An 8,552-nucleotide genomic window follows, 5' to 3' on the forward strand; every position below is an offset into this window, starting at 1 on the left:
TTTTTCCAAACAGAACAAACTGCACATTTTCTCCTTTTGGTACATTTGCAATAAGACAGACTTTGCTATGCAAAACATGATCTACTGTGCTGAGAGGACAAGAATCTGGGAATGTCCTCTGAGCTGCTAGCAAGAATACTTGAGAATGAGAGGTTTGGCTGCTTCCTCTGAGCCACCCTTGCCTCCTGCTGTCCTATTCAAGTTCTTGGACTAGTCATCCCCAATGTTTACAACTTCCCAATATAGCATTCAAGCAGAAGGTGTTTCTTCAGATTCTCATGTCTTCCAGTGTTAAGCATACAGCTGTGATCAATAAAACTCTTTCTCATATCTCTGCCCTAAGCAGAACATCTCAAGAAACTGGAGGGAGGCTCAGAGTACAAGTGGGTACAAGCACTGCAAACACAGTTGGACTCAAACTTTGCTTTAGCAAGCAGTGATTCCAAAAAGGAGCCAACAAGCAATAGCAGCAGTAATGAGAACAATAGTTTAGCATCTCACAACTCATATTAGCCTATTTTAAGAAGACATATAAATAGGAGCTTTATTCCTTCTATTTCCTTAGATTTACTGCAACATTTAAGGAACATAAATGCCAGTATTGCAAGAATATTCCAAGAAGATGCAGTGTTTCCAGTTGCTGCATCTTCTTGCTCTTTAAATACAGGTGAACCAAACCCCCTTGTTTACATAATGCCACACATTAATTTTCAAGGAAAGAAAGTGCCAGTGCATACATTCCTCTTTATAAATCAGATATAGTTTTAACACAGTTTTATTACGTGCTGCCTCTACCCACATACAGAGAATAATCCATATGTTAGGGAGAGAATGAAAAAGGGCCAAGAGGACTGGCATCAACAAGTGTTATTGCAGTGAGGGAAATTAGTCAACCTGAGTTCTAAAGAAGACAATACTGCCTCAGGGAGATTTCTGAAAATCTCTGAAATTGTTTTCCAATGACCATTTTCAGACCTGGAAAAATTTTACAGACACAATTCTAAGAGAGTTGTGTGATATGAAAGTGTCAAGGATGGGCTTCAGCAACAAGCAGGACCTGAAACACTCAGGGGAACAGTCAACATTATCAGAGGAGTAGTAACAAGCAAGTATCTACTAAGGTATAGACAAAGAAAGGGAACAGAAATGCTCCATTTTTGTATAGGTTCCTGAAGATACAGGGTCTCTAGTGGAGAAGTGGATAAGTGATATTGAAAAAATATTGAATTTTGAATATTGAAAAAAATAAAAATCTCCCAAACACAATGTGGACAGAACATATTTTGTCTTTTATGCCTAACACTGTTACAGACTTCAAAATTAGAAAGAACGGATGCACAAGCTGCACAACTAATGAAGGCTGGCTTATGCTGAAGATCTCTCCCTGCTGATAGAGAACCTCAAGTGAGAGGAAACCTCATCTGTGAGAACACTCTCTGGTATCACTTCTGGTCACAGCTCCTCCCATGGCTGGACATGTCATCTTTTTTCTTTCCATTGTGCCTTACTGAGGTTCATCAAATCCATCTGGTTGCCTTCAAGATAATAGCTGCTGGAATAGAGTATTTGAGTCTTCTGTAGGTCACATTAAACCCAAGAGTTTTTGTAATGTATAAACAGAAGATAAACTTTATTTGAAGTATCTCACAATTACAAAGCATGGAGTTATGCTTGCCTGAGACTATTACTTTTAACTTCATTTTCTTTTCACTTTTTCTCCCCAAGAACAATTGCCTATTTAGCATCTATGTCAGCACACAGACTGAACTGAAAAGCAGCCCTGATAAAAATTCATTTTCCCCCCTAAATGGGTCATAGCAATTCAGCTATTCCAGATGGAGGGCAGCTTCAATGCCCTGTAGTACTATCCTCAATTCACTGAGCTTCAGCTGCTATCATCACTAAAGCTATGTGAAGGGCCTGGTGCATTGGAGCCTTCATTCACAGTGATGACATTCTATTGTCCCCTTGTTAAACCTTCAAACCCTGCCAGCTTTGTTCCACGTGAAAGAATCAGTACAGCCAAAAGTGAAGTGTGACAAATTAATAAAGCACAACAGCTTATGAACTCGATACAGATTCTGAAAGCAACAAATTGATTCTGTTCCGAAAGAAAGAACCCAAACATTTATAACTCACTTAGAATTCACAGCCATCTATTCATCCTGAGCTGAGGACAGTCTGAAGCTATTAAGGAAAATGAGATCTCAGCATCAGCTTCTGAACTCTTGCAGTGCATGATCAGAAGCAAGACACAGTCTAGGGACTCATTAGACATGCAGTAATCCCATAAAAGAGGTGATAAGATTCACAGGACTAGTCACTATAGTAAATACTATAATCAACATAAAGATGGGTTTTGGAGCAAGCACATGATTTTTATTTATTAGCTAGGTATTAAGTAGCTGTACACTAAATTCCATGTTTGTGATGGGAAATTTTATGCCCATGTAGGAGAGCACACATTTCCAGTTCAGTGTGAAATAAATGGTCTGACCAGCACACCTTACAGCCAGAGGGGACTTACAACTGAACAACGGAGCAATAAAAATGACATGCACAAGGACTCGAATTACCTAAGTAGTGATGCTCATCTTCTCCTGAGCACTAACCACCCTACACAGGAGTATTTCTGGAGGTCATGCTTTTTGGGGCCGATGACAAACACATTCAAGACTCCAGCTTCCACTACAGCCTAAGCAACTGCTTAGAGGTCTCCTTCAGAATGGGGAACTCCAGAGGAGACCCAATTGCTCATTGTTCATTGCTGCTCAGGAGGAAAACGAATGGGACATCCCAAGTTCTGCAGAAACTGTCCCTCCAAGTCAGGGATGCTTAGGGCCCTCCAAAAGGCACTCATCCATGGCAAAAGGCCTTCAGATGGAAAGTTTCACTGGATGCAAAGCAATGAAAGACAAGGGCTCAGAAGGAGCTAAAATTACTTCAATATAAGAAGAAAAAAAAAAAAATACTCTTAACCAAAAATTAAGAGGCGAGAAAAAGATGTTCTGCTTTCTCCCCTGCTGCCAAATCTTGGCAGAGGGAACAGCTAAACTTTTTCAAGGACACTGATGGTGTCTGCAAAGAGTGATTCAGCAGCAACACATTCATCTTCCACACAGTCTGTAGGAGGAATGATCCTATCCTTATATGCCTACTGAGAACGAGCACCTTGTTCCCTCTTTGAATCATGGATGTGTGGGATTTCAGTTCAGGCAAAATAATGGTGGTATGAAGAGTGTGCAATGAAGATACGGAACTCCCCCCCTTTAACAAGTGCTCTAAGAGCAAATGTCCATTTGAGAGGTCTATCCAGGTGTGCTCACAACCATTGTACAAATGGATTTCTCTGATAACTCCATTTCTAACAAATTCATTTTCTTTAGCTAGGTGTGCAAAGACTTCTTGCTCCTACAGAATTACTTATCTGTGTCAGATAAAGATTTGCTCCTCACTCATGATCCTACCTTCCATCCGCACTGACTCATCACATCCTGGACTCCTAATGCATCTGCTCAAGAATAAAGAAAGAAAAACAACCTGAAGAGGCTCTAAGCATATTCACCCCATCTGGAAAAGAGGGAGATGCATCAACAGTTGTGAAGTGTAGAGCTAGCTGGCTCTCCTAAAGTCTTGACTGCCAATGGAGGTCTGCACAGAAAAGAGTTTTTTAAACCTGTGCTATTCTGAACTATCAAGCAGGTCACAGAACACCCATAAGGGATAACATTTTGCACAACATTTGTGAAGCATTATCAGTACTTATTTAATTCCAGACTGCTGAACTAGGTGCCCAAAACATGAATGACTGACACTTCCAGCCCACCAGCAGTTTTTTTACATAATTTTCTCTATTCTTTATTTTTCTGTAGCTCCAGAATCTAACTTTAGTCATAAAATCTCCTCTTGCAGAGTTATAAACCTCCTCCTCCCTCTCCTTTGCTGCTGTCCACATGGTACATATGCATGCATGTCATTCTGCTTCTCCTTATGTCTTTAGAAATGAGGTCTGATCCCATCAAAAGTCTGTTGTGTATATCCTTATCCCATTAAACTCTGGGGAAAACAGTCATCAGTGTTTTTTATATGGATCTGTTTCATATTTGCTTTCAATTTGTTTTCTCCACAAGAGAAGTTCATTTGGCAGACAGAACCAGCTCCTAATTGCATGTTCCTTATGAGCAGGACTCTCTACTCAGCTAACAAAGCACTTCAAGACACCAGAAATCACTTAGCTTTCCTCTTCCTTTTCCTCAGAAGGAGGCACCACCAAGCTAACACTAACCTCTCATCGATATGTCACTCTAGTGCTGTCTTCAGAAAGTCAGATAGTAAGAAATAACAACATACAGCTGACTTGAGGTGTAATAGCACCAACGCTGTCAGCCATGCTCACTTGCTAAAAATCTGCATTCCATAGTTCACCTCCTTACCTATCAATAACTCGCTGAATAGAAAAGGGCAGACATGTCTTTTCACAAAGAGTTCTTTCAACAAAATCTTAAACAAAATCTTTAAACAAAATCCTAAGTGTGGATCAATACACAAGCAAAAATAAATCCAGTTATTATTTACCGGAATTGCTGAAACACTTGAAGTCTTGAGACAACATTTGTGCTCTAGGTGCTCTCCAAATGAGCACAGAACAGAGACAGCCCCTGGCTGCCAGGGAGAAGCCAGCAGTGAGCCAAAAAACTCATCACAGTCTTTTCTGAAGAAAAGAAAAACGTATTTAATCTCTAATTGGTATTGGCCATTATTTGAAATCAACTGCTGTGTTGTAATTTATTTTATATAGTAAAAGAAACTCTTCTGGCAAGAGAAAATATCCATAGATTTTCACAGAATCACAGAATCACAAGAGAAAATATCCATAGATTTTCTAAGCATCCAGGAGCATTCAGAAGTGGCACCAAGCTGAAACACAGCAAGACCCTCCCAGTGCCTAAAAATCTGCTGTCACCTTGCTGCAGCCAACTACTGCAAGTAATCTTTCTGGCTCTGAAGATTACAGTCCAGGCACAGAGGGTGTTGGGAACTTCACTCTACAAATTGCTTTGGCTTTATGGAGAAACTGTTCCTCCTGGGGAGTGGGAGAAGGAATTCCAAAAGGGCAAGCAAACAGTTCAGGTGCAGCAAGTGTCCTCTCCAAGAAGAGTGAAGTGTCCTAATTTCAGTGCAGGACAGCGAGTGCCTCCAGAACAGGTGGAGCGTGGGTGTCTGAGGATGGTGGTGGCACATAAGAAGGTTTCGTAAGAGGATGTGGTTTTTTTTTCCCCAGTCATAGAGAGGATTCAAAATAATCTGGACCATTTGGCTTGCTAAACTAAATATGCTCTCTCTCCTACCACGATTGATACTCTTCTCCAAATTTTTTCCCCCTAAAAATTAAATTGAAATGGAGATAGATGTCTGACTTCAAAGATTATGAAGAAATCACACACATACACAGGTTATCTATAAACCAGTGCATTGCTGTCTGTATTTGACTCTGAACAGAAAACCATTAAACAACTCATATCATCTCACAAATCCAAGAGAGATGGTTAAAAAGCTAATGTGAGCTATTTAAAGCCTGCCAAAACAGGCTGCTCTCTATTGAATTATACCATCTTGCACATCCTCCAGGCTATTTAACATTTCCTTCTGATGCTGCAAATGGACAGAGCCTGGACAGCTCTACTGTTCGTGGGTCCTATCTGAATTAATTTAACCCAGCACTCCCACAAAGGATGCCAAACTGTGGCAGTGAGGTGCAGGATTCCTGCTAACAAGGGATCAAATGCAGAGGACAGTGTGAGGCTTCATGCTGGGGACCCCTAGAAACCACTGAGTGTAAGTAGCTTTGAGAAGAAAAGTAAAAACAAAAACAACCAATTCAACATTGGGTCGACACATAAATAAACCAAAATCCCATCTGAAACAAGGCAGCAGGTGACTAACAGTAGGGCTCTTCCATTCGAAGTACCACAGATGGGACAAAAAGGCCGCAGGGACATTGTTTCTCTTCAGTTCACAACAGTAAAAGCCATACTGATACGATAATACAGCCAAATGCTTTCCATCTAGCTATTCCCTCCGTTTGCATTCCAGCCCACGAAGGACAGAAAGCCTACTGCTCAAATCAGGGAAAGGTGATGTTTTATATGCTGAAAATATGTCAGCATTCCCAGCACAGACATACACTTGATGAGAAGTGATTTGTTTCCTCTTCTGACACACAACAGCATTTTGTTGCAGAAGAGAAGGTGAGAAAGAGGAAAAAAAGACCTTCACTGTCCTCTCCGACCAAGGACTTCAACTTCCCATGCTTCCGTGCTGTATCCAAGTAGATGCACTTCTCTGAAGCTAAGCTGCTCCAGGAGATGTTCAGGTTGGATATTAGGAACAATTTCTTCTCAGAAAGAGCGGTGAGGCAGTGGCACAGGCTGCCCAGGGAGGTGGTCGAGTCACTGTCCTGGAAGTGTTGAAGAACCGTGTGGATGTGGCACTGAGGGATGTGGGCGGTGGGCATGCTGGGGTTGGGCAGACATTGGACTACGTGATCCCTTAGAGGTCTTTTCCAACCTTACTGATTCTATGATTCTAAATGAGGCTGTTTCCTATCAAACTCTTCCTTTAATTTGCAGAGTTCTTTAGCAAGAAGAAAGCTTGTCAAGTGACATGATCATTCTGCCCTCTGTTTATTAATCATTATTCCAGTTATCCTGGGTCTAGAGAGACAGGCTAACATGTCACCCTGTACTGCATGTATGGAAACTGCACTGCTGGAAACAGTGACCGAAGCACACTGCAACACCTCTGGAACACCTCCAAGCCTTCTGGAGATCACTATGGTAAAGGAAAACAAAAAATGTTTTTACAAATCTATTAACAATAAGAGAAGGGCTAAGGAGAATCTCTGTCCTGTTTAACATCTTTATTGATGATCTGCTTGATGGAACTGAGTGCACCCTCAATAAGTTTGCAGGTGACATCAAATTGGAGGGAGGCCCAAGTTGGATAGGATGGCCCTTCAGAGGGATCTGGACAGGTTGGTTTGATGGGCTGAGGCCAATGGGATGAAGTTCAACAAGACCAAGTGCTGGCTCCTGTACTTTGGCTACCACAACCCCAGGCAACACTACAGGCTTGGGGCAGAGTGGCTGGAAAGCTGCATGGAGGAAAAGGATATGGGGGTGTTGGTCAGTGCTCAGCTGAACGTGAGCCAGTGGTGTGCCTAGGCCAATGGCATCCTTGTTTGTATCAGAAATAGTGCAGTCAGCAGGAGCAGAGAGGTGACTGTCATCCTGTTCTCAGCACTGGTGAGGCTGCACCTCGAGTGCTGTATTCAGTTTTGGACTCCTCAGTACAAGAAAGACATCAAGGCCCTGGAGTGCATCCAAAGATGGGCAATGAAGTTGACGAGGGATTTTATGGGGAGCGGCTGAAAGAATTGGGATTGTTCAGTCTGGAGAAGAGAAGGCTCAGGGGAGACCTTAACGCTCCCTATATCTGCCTAAAAGGAGGTTGTGGCGAGGTGAGGGTCAGCCTCTTCTCCCAGGTAACAGTGATAGGATGAGAGGGAATGGCCTCAAGTTGTGCCAAGTGAGGTTCAGGTTGGATATCACAATTTCTTCTCAGGAAGAATGGGGAGGCACTGGAACAAGCTCCCCAGGGAGGTGGTGGAGTCACTGTCCCTGGACGTATTTAAAGAAAGGATATAGATGTAGTACTTGGAGACATGGTTTAGTGGGCAATATTGTGGCAGGTGGATGATAGGACTAGATGATCTTGGAGGTCAATCATTAAGGTCAGCCTTAATGATTCTTTGAATGGAAACAAAAAAAATCCTGGAGAAGGAGCAATGCTGGTGACTCACATTCACTGCAGCCCACATGAAAATGAGAGGGCTTCCAGATGCCCACTGTTTTTACTGCATCTGCGAGTTCACTGACATGGCAGAAAACATTTTCTATAAAAGATATGGCTTGTGTTGACAACACATAGACTTGCCATTGAGAAGGAAACAGAAAGTGAAATCATTCTTGGTTAAGGCTGAGACGGAGGCCTATGACTTTTCCAGAGAGCTACAAAGAAAATCCTCTAATTTGTTGCTGCAGGCCCTTTATCTCCTTCTTCACATCTCACAGCTCAACAAGACATTCATTTGTTCCTGTCTTAACCTCTAGCAACTATTTTAGAAGAACAAAAATCACTAGCGGCCCCGTTGTTTTACTGGTTGTTTTCTCTTTGGTTCCACTCCTGTTTTCCAAAAAACATGCAAGTATTTTGTTGCTCTTAGCTCTTGGTAAACCAGAGCTCTTCGACAATGTAGTTCATAAACAAGAGAGAACCAAGTCCATAACTCAGCAACTCTTCAAAACATAAGCAAAAACAAACCACCAGGATTATGGAGGAATTCAATGTTTTTGTGAAGTATAAGATGTTCTGTGATATCCAGGCTGCTTGCCTTCATTTCAGTCAGAGTCATTAAGGTTGGAAAAGAAGACCTCTAAGATCACCTAGTCCAACCAGCAGCCCATCACACCATGCCCACTGCCCATGTCCCT

General features: G+C 42.0%; 1 protein-coding gene across 1 annotated transcript in view; it reads right to left on the reverse strand.

The window, feature by feature from the left end:
• XK (X-linked Kx blood group) overlaps positions 1-8,552 on the reverse strand; it is a 20,136-nt gene that overhangs the window by 10,468 nt on the left and 1,116 nt on the right. The window lies entirely within an intron of this gene.

This window comes from Meleagris gallopavo, chromosome 1 (genome assembly GCF_000146605.3).
Source record: "Meleagris gallopavo isolate NT-WF06-2002-E0010 breed Aviagen turkey brand Nicholas breeding stock chromosome 1, Turkey_5.1, whole genome shotgun sequence".
NCBI classification, from domain to species: domain Eukaryota; kingdom Metazoa; phylum Chordata; class Aves; order Galliformes; family Phasianidae; genus Meleagris; species Meleagris gallopavo.